Here is a 20,108-nt window from a genome sequence, read left to right as displayed (position 1 = left end):
GCTAGTGGTCAATGGCTCAATGTCCAGATGGAGATCAGTGATGAGTGGTGTTCCTCAGGGGTCTATACTGGGACCCACCATGCTGAACACCACCAGGGTGTTCAACACCTTCATCAATGACGCAGGCAGTGGGATCAAGTGCACCCTCAGCAAGTTTGCAGATGACATCAGATGAGTGGTGCGGCTGACACACCTGAGGGACAGGGTGTCATCCAGAGGTACTTGGGCAAGCTTGAGTAGGGGGCCTGTGTGAACCTCATGAGGTTCAATGGGTCCTGCACCTGGGTCAGGGCAACCCTCAGGATCAATACAGGCTGGGGGATTAAGGTATTGAGAGCAGCCCTGCCCAGAGGGACTTGGGGGAACTGGTGGATGAAAGGTTGGACATCAGCCACAATTGTGTGTTCGCAGCCCAGAAGGTTAACTGTACCCTGGGCTGCATCAAAAGAAGCGTGGTCAGCAGGTTGGGGGATGGTCACATGGAGTACTGTGTCCAGCTCTGGAGCCCTCATCACAGGACAGACATGGACCTGTTGGAGTGTGTCCAGAGGAGGGACACAAAAATGATCAGAGGGATGGAGCACCTCTGCTATGAGGACAGGCTGAGAGAGTTGGTGTTCTTCAGCCTGGAGAAGGCTCCGTGGAGACCTTATAGTAGCCTTTCAGTTCTTAAATGGGGCTTATAAGAAAGATGTGGAAAAACTTTTTAGCAAGGCCTGTTGCAATAGGACAAGGGGTAACGGCTTTAAATGAAAGATGTGAATTTAGGCCAGATATAAGGAAGAAAGTTTTTAGAATGAGGGTGGTGAAACACTGGCACAGGTTGCCCAGAGAGGTGGTAGACGCGCCGTCCCCGGAAACATTCAAGGTCAGGTTGTCTGGGGCTCTAAGCAACCTGATCTCATTGAAGACATCCCTGCTCACTGCAGGGGGGGTTTGGACTTGGTGACCTTTAAAGGTCCCTCTCAACTCAAACTATTCCATGATTCTATGACTGCTTGTGTCTAGTACAGTGTAAAATATGGAAGGAATTAGTTTTCTTGCTGAATCTTGCATATAACTATACTTTTAGAAGATTTCAAAGATAAGTAAGTTGAAAATTCCTGGAAAAAGTTCAAGGGGAACATTTAATCTGCAGTTAATGAATGTGCCCCACTAAACAGAGTGTGACCTATAAAAAAAGAATCAATACCACAGGCAAAGGAATTCAACATTTCTTAAGACAGGAGCTGCAGTCCAGGAAATCCACAATCCTGAACACTCAAGAATAGACCAGCCACCTGACTAAAAGGATCACTGGATGAAAGAATATCTGAGTATCTGTTTGCCTAACTGTGATTCTGGTTGTCCAGACACCACACCGCTCTGTTAAACACCCTATCTGCTTACCCAGAGAGTGAGTTTGTAACCTAGCCTTTTAAAAGTTGGAAAACATATTCTAAAAAATAAACAAATAAATAAAAATGGGGGGTGCGTGTCAGAGAATAACACATTATATCTTACTGTCTCAAGCAGAGAAAACTATACTGGGAGAAACAAATGACTAAGTGAGCTAACAGCAAGACCCTCTAGTCCCACCTCTGCAATCTCCAGTGTGTGACATGCAAATTGTCTTCTGTATCTCAGCTCTGCTCTACAACCAAGAGAACAGACAAACTTCACTTCCACTTTGAAAATCACAGTAGCAAATACAATTTCCTTGACAGCTACAAATCCAGTGGATACTGACAGGAAAAAAAAAAACAAAAACAAAACTACTTGTACATATACTGGAGATACAGTTAAATGCACCTACTAAGAAAGAAACCCCTCTTCTCAATATCCAAAGTTGCTCAAAAGCTTAACAAGGTGTAAGAATTAGAATGGAAGAGAATATTATCAGTGGATTACTGAAACCAAAGACATATCTATACTAGTAATACTCACTTCAAGAATCACATATCAAAAAAGAAGAAAACAGGAAGAATACAAAAATAGCAGAAGGAAGTTCAGACAGGAATTTTAAATACATTAAAAATACAACAAGATGTATAGAAAAAAATACCATACAAAAGGGAAAAAAAATGCCAGACTGATTTAGAAAGGAGACGATTATGTGGGCATATAAAACAACAAATAATACAATGACAACAAACTGGGCTGCTATTACTCTGAAACTAAAACCCAGTAAATTAAAAATTGACAAAAAGAAATGCTTAAAACTCCCTTTTTCTCAAGGGAAAAGTTGTTCTTGTCTTGTTTACCATCAGGGGCTGAATAATCTACTCTTCAGGTAACACAGAGGTCTCTTATCACTATTACCTGATTAGCTGTGTATCAGGAAATTTAATTAGCATCAATCAACATCCCAAAAGCCTCTTCCTTCCCCTTACAATATACTCAAGGTTCTCACCACACTCATGACAGACACAATCATATTCTCTCCCTGAAACTGTACCCTGAATTTCACCCGATCTCTCCAATCTTGTTCAGGCAGTACCCATCAAATACTGACGATTCAGAAGACAGCTACTTATGCCATTGTCAATCTCTGGGTCTCCGTCCTTCCTCTTCCTTCTGTCACTCTTCCTTACTGTTCTCCTTTACCCAGCAGCACTAAGTTGCTTTTACCTTTCCTTCATTTTCTCCATCCAACTAAACGGAGCTGAGTCTTCACATATAAATCAAGTGTCACAAGCAGTGACTGGGAAAATCTAACATGAAATTTTCCTTATTAAGCTGATTATTCTGTAAATGCAATAGATTCTTGCCTTTTTCTCTGAAGAAGGCTGAATATCAGAAAAATGAATGACAGCTTTGATCCAGTACAGCAATTTCTATGTTCTCGTGTATGAAAGGATTTAAATACCTCCTAAGGAAGCACAACAGTTTTGTGTTAGCAACCACGTGCCTCAGTATAAATCCTAAGCAACAAGTACTAAAATAATCATCATCTTGGATGTGGGCCTGTTAATACCCTTAAAAAACCAGAAATGTTAATCAAATTGATCCCCTGTGTGATTTTACCAGCCAGCCTGAAGGTCTGTTAACAAGATGAACATCATTACTTCCAAAGGAATGTTATATCTCTCAGCGGAAGCGTCACCAATATTTCCTCAGGTTTTATCAAGATTGCAGACTGGTAATAGAGGCACCAAAGATTGTTAGCAAATCAGTTGAATGTGTTTTCTCAGTTTTTCTATTAATAATTTTCTGGATTTGGTTCTTTCACTTCTAAAACATTAAACTGAAACACTGTTGCTTTAAATAAAAGTGGTAATGGAAAATATGCATGTTGTGCATTGTTTCAATAAATAATCTGGAAAAGTGCACGCTTACCAAGAGATGAAAAAACCCAACAGGCATTAAGGCTTCTCTAAAGACCCTCTTTCCTAAGGTGTCTGACAATGAAATAATGAGGTATTAAGTATTACAAGCAAGTATTACACAGCTTCCAGAAGTTAGAAAGCCAAACTGCCTTGATTCTGAAATGAAACACCTTCCCCATTTACAGACAGAAGACAGCTGTGAAAGCCACTCTTCCCTTTCCTCCACTGCAGAGCTACAGCATTACAGTTGTGTACCTCTGCAGCAGCCCCCGTGCTCTCTGAGCCAAGATGTGAACAGGCGGAGGGGAATGCACTCAGCTACTACTCATTACTTGAAAGCCATTTGCCGTCTCCTGGAAGAGGCAGTGAGCTGTAGCAGAGCATCCTTAAGCACAGCCCAGCTTGTAGGCTGCTTGTTGGATCACAGTAAGCCCTCAGTAAAATCATCTTAAATATGATTAACTACTGCTGCTGCCAAACAACTTGAATTTAGGAAGGATATGGATTTGAACACAGTGATAACAGTCTCACAATTGAAGTTTTGGGCTGGTTCTACATCTAGGTTTAAACAGGGTTGCAAATTGAAAATCAGTATGTAAATCATGCGCACTTATACAAAAAACGCACTCACAGTGAACTGATTTTTAAAAATATCCTAGATCTTAAAGTCTACAGCTGTGTATTTTTCTATTTGTTTGATTATTTTTGTATAGCAAAGACACATAATATAAATACTATAGGAGCAAACCAAAAATAAAAGATGTGCAGTCAAGAATGCAGAGGAATACAAAAATAATGATGTAAACATTGTACATGATTTTCTATATAACAAATCTCAATCAGTTTCAGGAAAACAGGGCAAGCAATTTTCAAAAGGCTGAGGTACTTTCTAGAGTAATACCTATTATTGCAGTGATACAAAGATAAATACCACAAATATCTTTAGTTGTCTTGTACACAGGTAGCTTCCGTGGCTGACAATCTTTGACTTAAAACTGATGGGTGTCAGCATATTGCTATATGTTATTTATTTAAAGAAATGACACATCCATTGATTAACATACTTGCAAAAAAAAATCCAGATTTCATAACTTGAAAATGTGTGCCCAAGTTTTAATGTTTCACTCATCAAAACCTGTTCAGTTACCCTCAGGAGAAACTTTCAAATGTGTAAATTGGATCAGAAGTCTAAAGGTAAGTTAGGGGTGAAAAAAGTATCTGAGGTACACATTTGTATATATGTTTTATGAACCAAATTCAAAATATTTGAAATACTAGAATACAGTAGAAAAATAATACAATGCAGTTTATTCCTATAAACACATAACTTCTTAATAACAATGGAATTAATGCACCATAATCTAGGGGGATATAATTCACATACAGAAGATTTGAGAAGAGCTTATGAATAAATTAATTTCACTTGCACATATTACACTCCTATTTATTTTCGTTAAAACTACAGTTCTCTGTTCAGTCCTTTGGCAATTCAGCCCTTTTAGTAGCCTAAACACTGGAGGTCTTCCACAGCCTCGTTTTTTCTGAGGTTTTGATTTTGAAGATAAATATATGCCAACTGTAAACACTTTGAGTTCATAAAACTGTTCTTCCATTTTACAGCACTGTAAATAGCTACGTAAGATGAAACATGAAGAAGAATTACACATGAGTACTATAGGTCTAGTTCTGATTTCCTACATACTGATATTCCAGAATTAATCTGATTTCACAGTAATATGTTTCCAGTGACTACTCCTGAATTCCTGTCTGAATTTGATCAAATGAATTAAATCTCACTGGTACAAGGCACTTAGAATACACGGACCAAGGTTATGCCAATAATTTAAAATGGAATGAGAAAATCGTATTTGCCAGCATTTCACATGGAAGAAAAGGTGTCTACTACACCAGCTGGAACACCTGGACACATGGGTTTGGGGTATGCACAGATGGCCTACTGTAAATCTACAGGATCAGATATATCTTAGGCTTGTTATGCACACACGGATCAGTTGCACAGCACATGCACAGGAGGCATGACATGTCCTGGATGCATCTAAGTCACTCCATAAGTAGGGAAAGGCTGATCTGCCTATTTGTCCACAAATAACCCAACTGGAGAGACTGCTGCTCTGCTTATTGATCAGGATCGCAGATTATCCCAGAAAGTGGCAGGGTGGTAGATAACTTGCAGTAATATACTGGCACACTGTTAAAGCAGTTAGTTGGTTTAAAGAAAAAAAGTTGGATTCTACTAGTTGCTCCCTAAATTAGTGATAACTGGTCAAGGTAATTCATATTAGTGTGCTCAAGATTAAAATGAAAATTAAATTTAATTCATATCAAACTCATTATAGAAGCCAGACTATTTAACAAAAGGATAGATTTTAGTAGATTGAAAATCAAATTAAAAATATGATAGAGCTATAGACAGAAGACAGACCAAGAGAAAATTAAGGCAGATTTATTTGTACAAAATTAGGAAAAATGTAAGGAGGGGACAAAGGTCGAGAGGCAGACAAGAAATTAGGAAAAGTATCCAGCTCTCTACCTGACCTTCAAATTAACTATTAGACACATAAGGAACAAACAGAAATACTAGAGGATGAAATCACATGTGATATTAAGGGACTAAATATGACAGTAGTACAAAACCACATGAAAATTGAAAGTTAAAAAATTAATAAGGAAAGAAGGCATGGGAATGAGAAACTTTTGGGGAGGCACAACACATTTCCTAATCCTTTTATTTTGATTATTCTGTCTCTCTAAGCGTATTTGGATCATAGCGGACTTCTCTCCAAGCACTTAAGTCACATTTTTTTAAGCTAACTGGTGTATGTGTTCCAATGACTTTGAGCATTTTAAGCATTAAGTATGCTTTCACCTCTGACTTTTCTATTGTGCATTTTACATAGTTAAGAAGACTGACATCATATTCAGCTCATAGAAGTGGCCAAGTCTTCCCTGTCCTCTTTGCTTCATTTCTTCCCCTTATGTCCTGAAACAAAGTCTTATCAGAAGAGTGGCAACTTAAATAGCCTTAGATGTGCCGCAAAATGTCTGAATTTCTCTCTTTGCTATGAAATATCTTATACACAGAATTTTTCTGTAATATTGTTGAAAAGGTAAAAACAGCGATCCTGGAAAAAAACCCAGACTTTTTAAAAAATCAGTTACAAAGAAGAAAGAAATGCTGAAGCACTGGGAAAAAAGAGTGGGATGCAAGAAAAGAATAATCAAAATCTGACAAAATCCATTGGCTTTGGCTAGTTTAGATTATCGTCTGTAGGAAAAGAAAACACCAAGAAAGAAAAGAATTCACAGGATAATGTTAGAAGCAAAATCGGTATGATAATCAGATGTATCTCATTTCACAGTTTGCTTCAGTTCCGCTCTTCTATGTACAAGACACTGGACAGTATCATTATTGAAAAAGGTTCATCTGGCATTATCTGCAAATAAACTAACATTGATTTTTTTTTTTTTTAAATGGGCATGTAATACCAGAAGAGATACTGAAACAAGAAAAAATACAATGGTTAATATAAATAAATCCAGATTAACAACTACAGCACAGGGTTAATTAAGAAAGACATTTTATCACCTTTGATGTTACGTGACAATGTAAAAAAGAAAAGCACGATAAACTCCAGAGATTCTGCCAAAGCATGTAAAATTTAGTTGCTCATTCACTCATCCTTATTTATTATGAAGCTTCAACTAAAGTGTAACATCCTATTTTGCTTTAGAAACGAAAAGGAATAATATTTTAAAGTTTAAGCAGAAAACAATTAACTTCTGACAGCAATTTAAACAAGTTTTTCAACTTCCTGCCCCACCCAGCATAAAGCTATTAGGCATTTTTCTCTTGCACTTATTTATCTCAGTTCCATTTGGATTTTGGTTCTTTTAGATACAAAAAACTGGGATGAAATAACACGTGTTTGTTGGAGTGTGAGTTTACTTCAGTGACACACGCATTAATTCTTTTTACTAAAGAACACTGTGCTTGAAACTGTTGACAACTATTCTGCATCTCAGTGTTCTATAAACTTTGTTTCTTATTATTGGGAAATTAACACATTTTTATAGTGGCACACTTTATACACATTTTATAGTGGCAGTGTGAATTCTAGCATGATTATAAAGCTACAACAAAATTCAAAAAATACTTACAGAGTTCATCATACTTTAATTATCTCTTCCTCATTTCATAGCTTACAGAAAAACATGTCACATTACCTTCTTCTCTATTATTTATTTTATATAAACATTTTACTTACACAAATGGAGAGTTTTAATCCATCTAACTGGGAAATGCATTCACTTGTTTGAGTAATCCAGGTCTGACATTTAAATCAAGTATATTGCATGCGTGTTTTCGCCTGTGCATATCTCCCTCACTCCTGAGGGACACCTGCACAGTGAAGAACAGACAGATCTTGTTGCTCCCTGATAAGGTCATGGAGGCTTAGCTATAATATAGCCTTGCTTAATCCTCATTGGTTTTGCCTACTGAGCACAAGGCTGTTTCCTTGACAACACAACTGCAGTTGCCACAGCATCCAGAGCCACATGTGATGTCCAGGTTTAGGGTATGGCCCAGCTGAAAATCTATTATTCAATGCTATTTTCTACAAGTCATTTCAGGCTAAAAATAAAATTGGTGAAAATCTTCCTTACACTCTATTTCTTCTGTTATTATTAAGCACTTTGCTATTACTTACTTGCAAAAACATTTTCTTTATGGGATGGACACTTCTGAAACTCAGGAGTCATGACAATTCTTGCCTTGGTGAGCACACAGTCAAAGGGTATTCTTTTTTCAAGGCATGTCATTTGCATGTGATATGCAAGTAAGAATCATCGGCTTGTGATATAAAAAGGCAGACAGAATTAGTAAATATATATAAAAAATGCAGTAATAATCTGGAAAGTGGGAATATATTGATGACATCACAAACAGGGAGATGAGTTTACTTTTTGAAATGTTCTTTCGAAAAGTGACTGGCATACATTATACCCAGTGAACCAGTTTTAAAGTTGAGAATCATGCAAGAACATGCAAAGCCTACCCTATTTTTTAAGCCTCATCTCACATCTTAGCAAAGATAATCAACTGCCTGTCCTGCTGATGCTAATAAGAGACTTGTCATCTAAGATCTAATAAGAGACTTGTCATTGTATCGCTACAATGACTTGGTATTAAAATCACTTACGGGCTTTCTTGCTGAAATGGCTAAAGCATTAGGAAAAGTGACACAGAGAAGTTTCTTTCTGCTGTTTTATTATCACTGATTTAGAAAGAGGTTATCTGATTTATAAATGCTCACAATGTGTTTATCAGTTACATGACACAGTAACCTTGCCTAACTTGTGGTTTTGCATAATGAATTCTACAAGTTCCTTGAGCTCTTACACATGACAGTAATTCATCTGGATTTACGTATTCCCTGGAAATTTCAGGTATAAGTTGAAACTGCTAGATGTATACGTATGTAACTGCTGAAAACCATCTTATCTATCCCAAGAGAAGTGGATACTGGCCATTAAACAAAGACCTCAGAACCAGATCCTCTGGTTAGAAGTTGAAGGCAGACACACTGAGGGCAGAAATAAGGTGCAGAATTTAAACATTACTGACAATTAGGCATTCAGACAACTGCTGGAGGGCTGTTTGGAGTATTCCATGAATGCTGGATAATTTTCTTGGTTATACATTCTACCTTAAAGAACAATAAATGCATGGAAATTCTACAGCCCCGTACTACACAGAAAAGCTGATTAGATGATGATAGCATTATAAGCTATAACTCATTGCCGGGGAAAAGAACTGTTCAGAATAAATCAATATAGAATAATCTGTTACACCAGCCATTTTAATGATGCATATATTCTTCTGGTTCATAGAAACAGAGCAGACTTACCCAAGAACTACACATTCAAGGTTCCAGTGATCAGCTAATTATATGTACTTTGTTTCTACGAACACCAAAAATCTGTCTTCCACTGAGTTTTAGCTTATCAAGACATGAAACTTGGTATGCAGAGGTTACAGGCTACTGTACTTATAACTTAACTGTGCACAGTACCATTCTCTGTCACTGACTGCCCTAGAACAAAACAATGTAATTAAACTCTATTGTCTTCCAAAAACAGGTTGTCTGCAAGAAAACTGCCAACTGGGAATGACCCACAGTCTGTACAAACATACAGATTTCGCAAATGTCTAGCAATGTCCTGGGCAAAACTCTACTCCCTTGTACAAATAATAAAACAGTATTGACATCCGACTTCCAGTGAGGGGGAAAAATTCTCTGGCACTGTGTAACTTAATAACATTCACATCACCAAGGTGAAGCCTCCTGTGGAAGAAACCTTCTGACCTCAGAGCTCGGGAGGTTGTCATGATCCTGCATTTGACTGGCAATGAAGCAATACAGAATCATAGAATCATAGAATTGTTTTGCTTGGAAGGAACTTTAAAGACTGAGTTTTATAAGAATAAATGTGTAACTGGTCAGTCATTTATATCTTCAGAAGGTCATTGTAGAATTCATGGAATCATAGATTGGTTTGGGATGGAAGGCACTTTAAAGATCATCTAGTTCCAACCCCCTGCCCTGGGCAGGGACATCTTCCACTAGACCAGGCTGCTCAAAGCCCCATCCAGCCTGGCCTTGAACACCTCCAGGGATGGGGCAGCCACAGCTTCTCTGGGCAACCTGGTCCAATGCCTCACCACCCTCATTGTAAATAATGTCTTCCTAATATTGAATCTAAAGCTACCTTCTTTCAGTTTGAAACCGTTACCCCATGTCCTATCATTACACTCCCTGATAAAGAGTCCCTCCCCATATTTCTTGTAGGCCCCCTTTAGGTACTGGAAGGCCGCTATAAGGTCTACCTGGAGCCTTCTCTTCTCCAGGCTGAACAACCCCAACTCTCTCAGCCTGTCTTCATAGGTGAGGTGCACCAGCCTTCTGATCATCTTTGTGGCCCTTCTCTGGGCCCATTCCAACAGGTCTGTGTCCTTCTTATGTTGGGGACTCCAAAGCTGGACACAGTATTCCAGAAAGGGTCTCATTAGAGCAAACTAGAGGGGCAGAATCACCTCCCTCAACCTGCTGGCCATGCTTCTTTTGATGCAGCCCAGGATGCAGTTGGCTCTCTGGGATGTGAGTGCACATTGCTGGCTCATGTTGAGCTTCTCATCCACCAACATCTTATCCCTGTGAATGGCAAGACCAATGAACTTCTACTGAATTTAGAATTAATATGAATCTAGCCTCTTTCAAGCATTGGAAATAACAACAATAGTGGACTATGGTGTTTAGTTCCATCTAGAAGCCCCAGAACAAAACGAGTCTGATGGAATCTAAAATCAAGAAACAAACAAAAAATTTAAACCCAGAAACACATGATTTGTGCAAGTAGAAGCCAGAAATCTTCCAATATTTCCTAAGCCATATGTCCAAATTAGTGCTCTAAATCATGATTGTATCATATCTAATAAAACAAGCTAAGAATTCAAAATTAGCTTGGAATGTGAAGATTACACAAATTTTGGGTTTGGTTTTTTTTTTTTTTCCTGAGGAGAAGGAGTATTACTACTACTCTAAATCAGTAGAGCTACTGAGCCTCTGCTATTTGTCCTAAAAATATTTCAGAATGAGTACAAACTGAGGGTCACCAAAAAGTAGCTGAGATTGTGTGACACCTGATCGATAAAGCTATTTGTTCTATCTGAAAATATACGGCTGTGAAAAATAAATGAAATATATCAAATCAAGTAAAACATGGAAAGGTAAGAAAGATAATAGTTAATGCCTGACGATTCACAGCCATACAACACTAACTGATAGACCCAAAATGTTGCAGGCTGTAATTTACAATGTTGTACCAGTTTCAGTTGACTTAATACATTTCGGATCTTCTCTGGGTACATGATTTGTTCCAAATGGTTAGATTTAGATATCTGGATTAAAATTCCAGTTTCACGCAAATCAAGAGCAAAACTACGGTGAAAGGCTAGAAATGGATATAGACAGATGGTCATGAAGCAATGGATACAGTGATCAGTATTATAATCTATAATCTCATCAAAACCTTGATCTAACCATTATGAACTTTGTGCAGCTAGCAGAGCAAAAGTGATAGTAAGAAGCCAGGGGATATAAAGAGATTACTGAATGTTTAGACAAATTCCTATCAAATGGGAAAGATAACATGAGAGAAAGCAAAAAAAATACCATTTGAAAATTCAACAAGTGGGTGATAATGGCTGGCGTAGAAAAGAAGGGAGAGAGGCAGGGAGGGAGGGAGCATTGGGGTCCAAAGTGAAAGGCTTAGGTACACGTTTAAAGGTGGATATAGAAATGAAATGGTGACAAACTACACACTGAAGCAATGTTTTACATAAATACACATAGAACGAGGCTACATTTTTCAAAATTAAGAAAAAGGATTTTACAATAATTAAGATAAATGGTGAAACAAGAGAAAACAAACGTATCCGTTCTGTTACTGAATAAGGAAAGTGGTACTTTAGAAACACTCTTCAGTAAGTATAGGCAAAAAAAGTCATACAGTATATCCAGCCAGATAATTACTTGTACTACATCAAAGTTATGCAGTACTGCAATGCATAGAAGAGATATATAAATGACTTTATTCTTTTAAATTTATTCAAACAAAGCTGACAGTAATTTTGTATTGGCAGACTTTATATCTGACAACACATCAACTATCATTCCACATCTAATAAAAAAAAACAAAAAGCCATTAAAAATCTTTTATTGTGTGTTAATTTGACAGAAATGTACTATGTGCCCACATGTGTTTTAACTCAACCTGCACTTGGCAAATTCAGTACTAATGACGGTGGAAAAAGAGATAGCTGAAGATGGCACCCAGGCTCCAGTACCGCATGACAGGTGGATTATCAGGATCAAGGAAGAAATAGGAGAGGGAGATAAGTCTGTAGAAACAGGAACAGTTTTGTTTTGTCCCCTGTTGAACTGAAACTTTATACTAGATGTTCATGGAGAGGTGTCTGAATGATTTTAGTTTAGATGGAGCAAGACCGAAGTAAGTAAAGAAGCAGATAATAGCTTGACCTTATAGTTAATGGATTTGAGATGTCTGAGCCTGAATAAGGCATTGCAATCTATGTTGCGGTAAAAACAGTTAGAAGAGAAGGATTTAATCAACTGAGAACACAGTGGTTTGTTTCTTAGCAACACAGGTCAGCAAGAATACATAACTCCACCCATATAATTGTTTTCCTATTGAATTATTATTGGCCCTGTATGTTAGGGAGTGTTCTAAATGTCTAGAACTTAATGGTGACAACAGGATTGAGTGTTTACGGGTAAAAATCAGGGGGAAGGCCAATAAGACAGATATCATGGTGGGAGTCTGTTACAGACCACCCAACCAGGATGAAGAGGCAGATAACAAATTCTATAAGCAGACGGGAAATGTCTCATGATCACTAGCCCTTGTTCTTGTGTGTGACTTCAGCTTACCAGATGTCTGCTGGAAATATAATACAGCTGATAGGGAAGTCTAGGAGGTTCCTGGAGTGGGTTGAGGATAACTTCCTGACAGGTGGCGAGCAAGTCAACTAGAGAAGGCACCCTGCTCAACCTGTTATTTGCGAACAGAGCAGGACTTGTGGGGGCTGTAACAGTTAGAGGCTGTCTTGGGCACAGCAATCATGAAATGATAGATTTTCAATTCTTGGAGAAGCAAGGATGGGGGTCAGCTACCTTTGACCTCCAGAGGGCAGACTTTAGTCTATTCAGGAGCCTGTTTGACAGAGTCCCTTGGGAAGCAGACCTGAAGAGCAAAGGAGTCCAGGAAGGGTGGACGTTCTTCAAGAAGGAAGTCTTAAAGGTGCAGGAGCAGGCTGTTCCCACATGCTGTAAAACAAGCCATCGGGGAAGCAGATTGGCCTGGCTGAACACAGAGCTATGGTCGCAACTCAGGGAAAAATGGAGAGTTTCTGGTCTTAGGAAGAAAGGGCAGGCCACTCATGAGGACTACAAAGATGTTGTGATCCCATGCAGGGAGAAAATTAGAAGGGCCAAAGCCCAGCTAGAATTTAACCTGACTTTTGCTGTTAAGGACAATAAAAAAAGGTTTCTATAAATACATTAGCAATAAAAGGAGGACTAAGGAGAAACTCCATCCTTCATTGGATGTGGGGGGAAACATAGTGACCAAGGATGAGGAAAAGGCTAGCTACTTAATGCCTTCTTCACCTCAGTCTTTAGTAGTAGGACCAGTTGTTCCCTGAGTACCCATCTCCCTGAGCTGAATGATAGGGATGGTGAGCAGAATGAGGCCTCCATAATCCTAGGGAAATGAGGAATGATCTGCTACACCACTTAGACATATACAAGTCTATAGGGCCGGATGGCATCCACTCAAGGGTACTAAGGGAGCTGGCGAAAGTGCTCACCAAGCCAATTTCCATCATTTATCAGCAGTCCCGGCAATCCAGGGAGGTCTCAGTTGACTGCAGGCTAGAAAATGTGATGTCCACCTACAAAAAGGGCCAGAAGAAGGATCCAGGGAACTACAGGCCTGTCAGTCTGACCTCAGTGCTGGGGAAGATTTTGGAACAGATCATTTTGAGTGCCATCATGCAGCACATACAGGACAACCAGGTGACGGGACCCAGTCAGAATGGGTTTATGAAAGGCAGGCCCTGTTTGACAAGCCTGATCTCCTTCTATGACAAGGTGATTGCATAGTGGATGAGGGAAAGGCTGTGGATGTTTTTTACCTGGACTTTAGTAAAGCCTTTGACACAGTTTCCCACAGCGTTCTCCTGGAGAAACTGGCCGTTCATGGCTTCGATGGGCACACGCTTCGCTCGGTAAAAGACTGGCTGGATGGCCGGGGCCAGAGAGTGGTAGTGAATAGAGTTAAATCCAGTTGGCAGCTGGTAAACAACTGTTGTTCCCCAGGGCTCAGTACTGGGCCCAGTTCTGTTTCATATCTTTATCAGTGGCCTGGATGAGGCGATTGAGTGCACCCTCGGTAAGTTTTGCAGGGCCCTGCACTTGAGTCACAACAACCCACAACATCACAATAGATGAGGGGAGGGTGGTGGATGTTGTCTACCTTGACTTCAGCAGGGTGTTCAACATGGTCTCCCACAACATCCTCATAGGGAAGCTTAGGAAGTGTGGGTTAGATGAATGGACAGTAAGGTGGATAGATAACTGGTTGAAAGAGAGAGCTCAGAGGGTCGTGATTAGGGCACAGAGTCTAGTTGGAGGTCAGTGACGAGTGGTGTTCCCCAGGGGTCAGTACTGGGTCCAGTCCTGTTCAATATATTCACCAATGACCTGCATGGAGGGATAGAGTGCACCCTTAGCAAGTTTGCCGATGACACAAAGATTGGGGGGGGTGGCTGACACACCGGAAGGCTGTGCCGCCATACAGAAAGACCTGGACAGGTTGGAGAGTTGGGCGGAGAGGAACCTTAAGAAATTCAATAAGGGCAAGTGTAGGGTGCTGCACCTGGGGAGGAATAACCCCATGCACCAGTACAGGTTGGGGGTGACCTGCTGGAGAGCAGCTCAGCTGAAAGAGACCTGGGAGTCCTGGTGGACAACAGGATGGCCATGAGCCAGCAATGTGCCCCTGTGGCCAAGAAGGCCAATGGCATCCTGGGGCGCATCAAGAAGAATGTGGCCAGCAGGTCGAGGGAGGTCATCCTCCCCCTCTACTCTGCCCTGGTGAGGCCGCACCTGGAGTACTGTGTCCAGTTTTGGGCTCCCCGGTTCAAGAAGGACAGGGAACTGCTGGAGAGGGTACAGCAAAGGGATACAAAGATGATTAGGGGATTGGAACACCTCTCTTAGGAAGAAAGACTGAGGTATTTGGGTCTTTTTAGTCTGGAAAAAAGACAACGAAGGGGGGACCTTATCAATACTTATAAATACTTAAAGAGTGGGTGTCAGGCGGATGGGGCCAGGCTCTTTTCAGTGGTGCCTGGGGACAGGACAAGAGGTAACGGGCACAAACTTGAGCATAGGCAGTCCCACCTAAACATGAGAAGGAACTTCTTCACTTTGAGGGTGGCAGAGCCCTGGCACAGGCTGCCCAGAGAGGTGGTGGAGTCTCCGTCTCTGGAGAGACTCAAAACCTGCCCGGACGTGTTCCTGTGCAACCTGCTCTAGGTGACCCTGCTCTGGCAGTGAGGTTGCACTAGATGATCTCCAGAGGTCCCTTCCAACCCTGCAATACTGTGATTATGTGAACCCCATGCAGTGCTACAGGCCTGGTGAAGAGTGGCTGAAAAGCTGTGTGGGGAAAAGGACCTGGGGGTGTTGGTCGACAGCTGGCTGAACACGAGGCAGCAGTGTGCCCAGGTGGCCAAGAAGACCAATAGCATCCTGGCTTGTATAAAAAATAGTGTGACCAGCAGGATTAGGAAAGTGATTGTCCCCCTGTCCTCGGCTCTAGTGAGGCTGTACCTCAAGTACTGTGTCCAGTTTTGGGTTCCTCACGACAAGAAACACATTGAGGTGCTGAAGTGTGTCCAAAGAAGGGCAAGGAAACTGGTGAGGGCTCTGGAGCACAAGTCTGATGAGGAGCAGCTGAGGGAGCTGGGGTTGTTCAGCCTGGAGAAAAGGAGGCTGAGGGGAGACCTTATTGCTCTCTACAACTGCCTGAAAGGAGGGTGTAGCCAGGTGGGGGTCGGTCTCTTCTCCCAAGTAACAAGTGATAGGATAGGAGGAAATGGCCTCAAATTGCACCAGGGGCTGTTTAGGATGGATATTAGGAAAATGTCTTCACCGAAAGGGTTGTCAAGCATTGGAACAGGCTACCCAGGGAAGTGGTTGTATCACCATCCCTGGGGGTATTCAAAAGAAGGGTAGATGTGGTGCTTAGGGATGTGGTTTAGGTGGTTTTGTTAGTTCTAGCTTAATGGTTGGACTCGATGACTTTAAAGGTCCCTTCCAACCTAGACAATTCTATGATTCTATGATTGTATGAATATGGTTAAATTTAAGTTTTCAATTTTTCCTTTAAAATATCTCACGTGTGCAAGCTTACGTGACAGAAAAGATCAGGTTAGCACAACTATGAACACAAGCATCCATGACAACTGCAGAACCACAGAATGGTTGGGGTTGGAAGGGACCTCTGGAGATCATCTAGTTCAACCCCCCTGCCAAAGCAGGTTCACCTAGAGCAGGTTGCACAGGAACGCATCCAGGTGGGTTTTGAATGTCTCCAGAGAAGGAGACTCCACTACCACTCTGGGCAGCCTGTTCCAGGTCTCTGGCACCCTCAAAGTAATGAAGTTCCTCCTTATGTTTAGGTGGAACTTCCTATGCTCAAGTTTGTGCCTTTCAATGACTTTCCAATGACCTGCCACCTTCAAGAACAGTGGAATTGAAAATGTTCAGTTGGAGGGGCTTTTTTTTCTGTTTGGTTTTGCTTTGGTTTTATTTTAAACACCCAACATACAATACAAAGTGTTCTCCATCTGTCTGGCCCACATTTGTCAATCTCTGGGAAGTCAGAAAACCTACAAATTCTATTACTTTCAGCAGAAAATGTAGAAGGTATAATCTGACTTACTTTCCTACACACTACATATCAAATAAATAACTAATAAAGAAAATTGGTGCCTTTGAAAGAATGCAGTAAGAAAGACAATATCAATTTTCTAAGATACTAAATACAGGTATAAGCATGATATAGGAGGTCTAGTAAAATAACCACAGTTAATCAAACTAAGAGCATTTGGAGAAGACTGTTTATGCTTTAGTCTCCTCATGTTTCATAAGTCAGAAAAATTCTAAACCCAAAATTTTCTGTAAACTTGTGAAAACTTATTTTGAAGAAAATATTGCCTCTGCAAAAATAATTAATAGTTAATTATTTGCTTATTTTGATTCCGAGAAAGCTATTATTTACACACACAAAATTTGCATATTGCAGATGCAAGACAGGGAAGAAATACTAAGACTAGACTGTCTGGACCTTAGTGAATGGCTTTCCTAGCACATACGGCGGTTATGCATATGCATCTTGCCAGTTAACTAAAGGAGTCATTAGAGGTATGAACACACCTTTTAAATATGAGCTACTCAGGATTCCCAGTCCATTCCCCTCATTTTGCCTTTAAACAATTTAATTACATCCTCTGTATTGTCGAGTGAATTCTACCATCCTATTTCGCCAAGAAATTCCTCTGAAAATTCTATTATCTATTTCCTCAAGTTCCTCTGAATGTATGTTCATCAGATTGTAAAAGATCAGTTGAAAGATGCTGATAACCTGCTTGGCAAAGCAGATCCTCTGCTAATACTGTGTTAACATGGACACTGAACTGAAACTTGACAGTCTTTCCTGATTCACACAGAGAAATAAATGTTTCTTTTCTCCTAAGAACTCCCTATTTGATAATTGCCTGTATTTTCTCTATCTGATATCTCAGAAGTTGTTGATTTCTCTTCTGTGAGATCACTTCTTTTGCTGGATCCACTAGCAAATAGAACATCTTCCAGATAGTTTGGACCTAAACACTGAAATCATAATTCAACAGCTTCAAAAGAATTAAATTATTTACACAATCAAGCACATAACCAGATTACAAAACCACAGTCAATAACATCATTTACTTGTTAAACAAGTATATATATTAAATGCTCAAAATGTTGTAAAACCATTAAGTAACAGTGTAAAACGGGTAAGTAATAATAAGCAGTCTCACATTACTTGTGAAAGTATTACAAAGCTAATAAACAATTTTAGATGGAAAATTAATGAAGTAAGGTTTTCTTTTTTTAAATTCTATACTAAATTAACTTCAAATGTAAAATAAAATTCAAATTTTCATCATGATTGGTAAACTGTAAATTTTCATCATCTACAAAGGAAAAATAGAGATAAAATGGTTAAAGGACTTACATCATGTCACATGGTCATCAGCTTGTGCAGGAGAAGACTTCACACTTCTTGTTTCAAAAACTCTATGGATTCTTTCAGCCTCCAGTATCTGAGAGTTAAGCACAGGTTAAAAAGGGAGCAGTAATACAGGCAGTAAAATCAGACAGAAAATTTTCCATTTCCTAAAAACCAATGTAGCTTTCAGCATTACAGAATGTATTTTCAAATGTGATGGTGATAGATTTTTCTTTTTGTTATAGTTAATGATGGCTTATCAAGTGTGTTCAGGTGATTACCAGAAGTCTAACAGCAAAATGAAACAACTCAAATTGCCAGCATCCCCATGTATCTGTCACACTAGTTTTCAATCACTGCAGCTCCAATTTCCATTTCTGTATCATAATTATCCTTCATTACAGAAACAACGTTAAGACATGAAACTAATTTGCACTAATCTTAATTGTTTTACAGTAGTGATTCATGTTTAACTACCTCTTGTAGGTAAAAAAAAAAGAAAGCTTGTCTCTATATTTCTTGTTTATGCTTTTCCTACATGAAAATATTTTTTGGGATTGCATAGTTATAAAGACACTGCATAATGTGCCCCTTTTCATTAAAAGAACTAAGTTTTAACATGTGGCCAGCACATCATACAGGGAAACACAGATACGTTTTGACCTCACCTTTCTCCCAGTAAAGTAAGTCTTCTAAAAACAGTGCTAGGGGAGTCTCAAACTCTTCAGGGATGGGATATGGCATGTAAAATCTGTGAAATTTTAGCATCCTTCTCGATGCAAATGTAGAAATAACATGAAGTCTTATATAGTCTATAAAATGTGACAGAACAAGTGATTGTTTCTGATTTTGATGGAATTCATTTTAGAAAACATTACTAATTTAGAATCATTCAAATGATTTAAAAAAAGTCTTTATACAATGAACACATTTCAACACAATGCAGCAAATCTATTACAATTTCCGATTAAGAAATGAGAAAATTTCAACAGTATTAAATATCTTGTATCTTTTTTCATTTTCTGTTAATCATGCAGTTAAACCACAATAAAATTCCATGCCAGAAAATTTATCCTTATAGCAATTTCAGTGCTGTTAACTTAAAATACAAATAGGTTATCTTGAGGTTATGAGTTAAATGGAATCTAATGCTTGGAAAGACCAGGAATGTAGGTTATATGCATCAACAAACTCTCTTTACCAGTCAGTATATTATGTCCTGAACACACTGAAAGAATCATTAATCATAATAAATTTGAGGACAATATATAATTCATCGAGTCCAACCTTTCTTGGCAAAAGCATGGTCCTGACAAGATGGCCTAGCACCCTGATCAGCTGAATCTTAAAAGTGTCCAATGTTGGGGAATCCACCACTTCCTTCGGGAGATTATTCTAATGGCTGACTGTGCTCACTGGGAAAAATTTTCCTTTTGTGTCCAATCGGAATCTCCCCTGGAGTACCTTGTAGCCCTTGTCTTTTCCATGTGACTGCTTGTCAAAAGGGAGTCTCCATCTTCTTCATAGCCACCCTTTAAATACTGGAACACGGTGACAAGATTTCCCCGCTAAGCCTTCTTTTCTTAAGGGTGAACAAACCCAATACTCTCCATCTTTCCTCACAGTGCAGGCTTCCCAGTCCTTTGAGCATCTTGGTGGTCCTTCTCTGGACCCTCTCCAGCCTGCCCATATCCTTTTTGTACAGCGGGGACCAAAACTGAACACAGTATTCCAGGTGTGACCTGACAAGTGCTGGCTAGAGTGGGATAATGACTTCTTTACCTCTGCTGGTGATGCCCTTGTAGATGCAACCCAGCATCCTGTTGGCTTGTTTTGCTGCAGCAGCAGCAGACTGGT

General features: G+C 39.6%; 1 protein-coding gene across 1 annotated transcript in view; it reads right to left on the bottom strand.

Annotated features, from left to right (window-relative positions):
- Positions 1-18,347, bottom strand: part of PRLR (prolactin receptor) — a 148,268-nt gene extending 129,921 nt beyond the window's left edge. The window contains exon 1 of the mRNA XM_054186524.1: positions 18,258-18,347. The gene's annotated coding sequence lies outside the window, so the exon portion shown is untranslated. The remainder of the gene's footprint in view (positions 1-18,257) is intronic.
- Between the last annotated feature and the right edge of the window lie 1,761 nt (positions 18,348-20,108).

Source organism: Rissa tridactyla, chromosome Z (assembly GCF_028500815.1).
Source record: "Rissa tridactyla isolate bRisTri1 chromosome Z, bRisTri1.patW.cur.20221130, whole genome shotgun sequence".
NCBI classification, from domain to species: Eukaryota; Metazoa; Chordata; class Aves; order Charadriiformes; family Laridae; genus Rissa; species Rissa tridactyla.
This window is presented reverse-complemented; position numbering and strand designations above follow the sequence as displayed.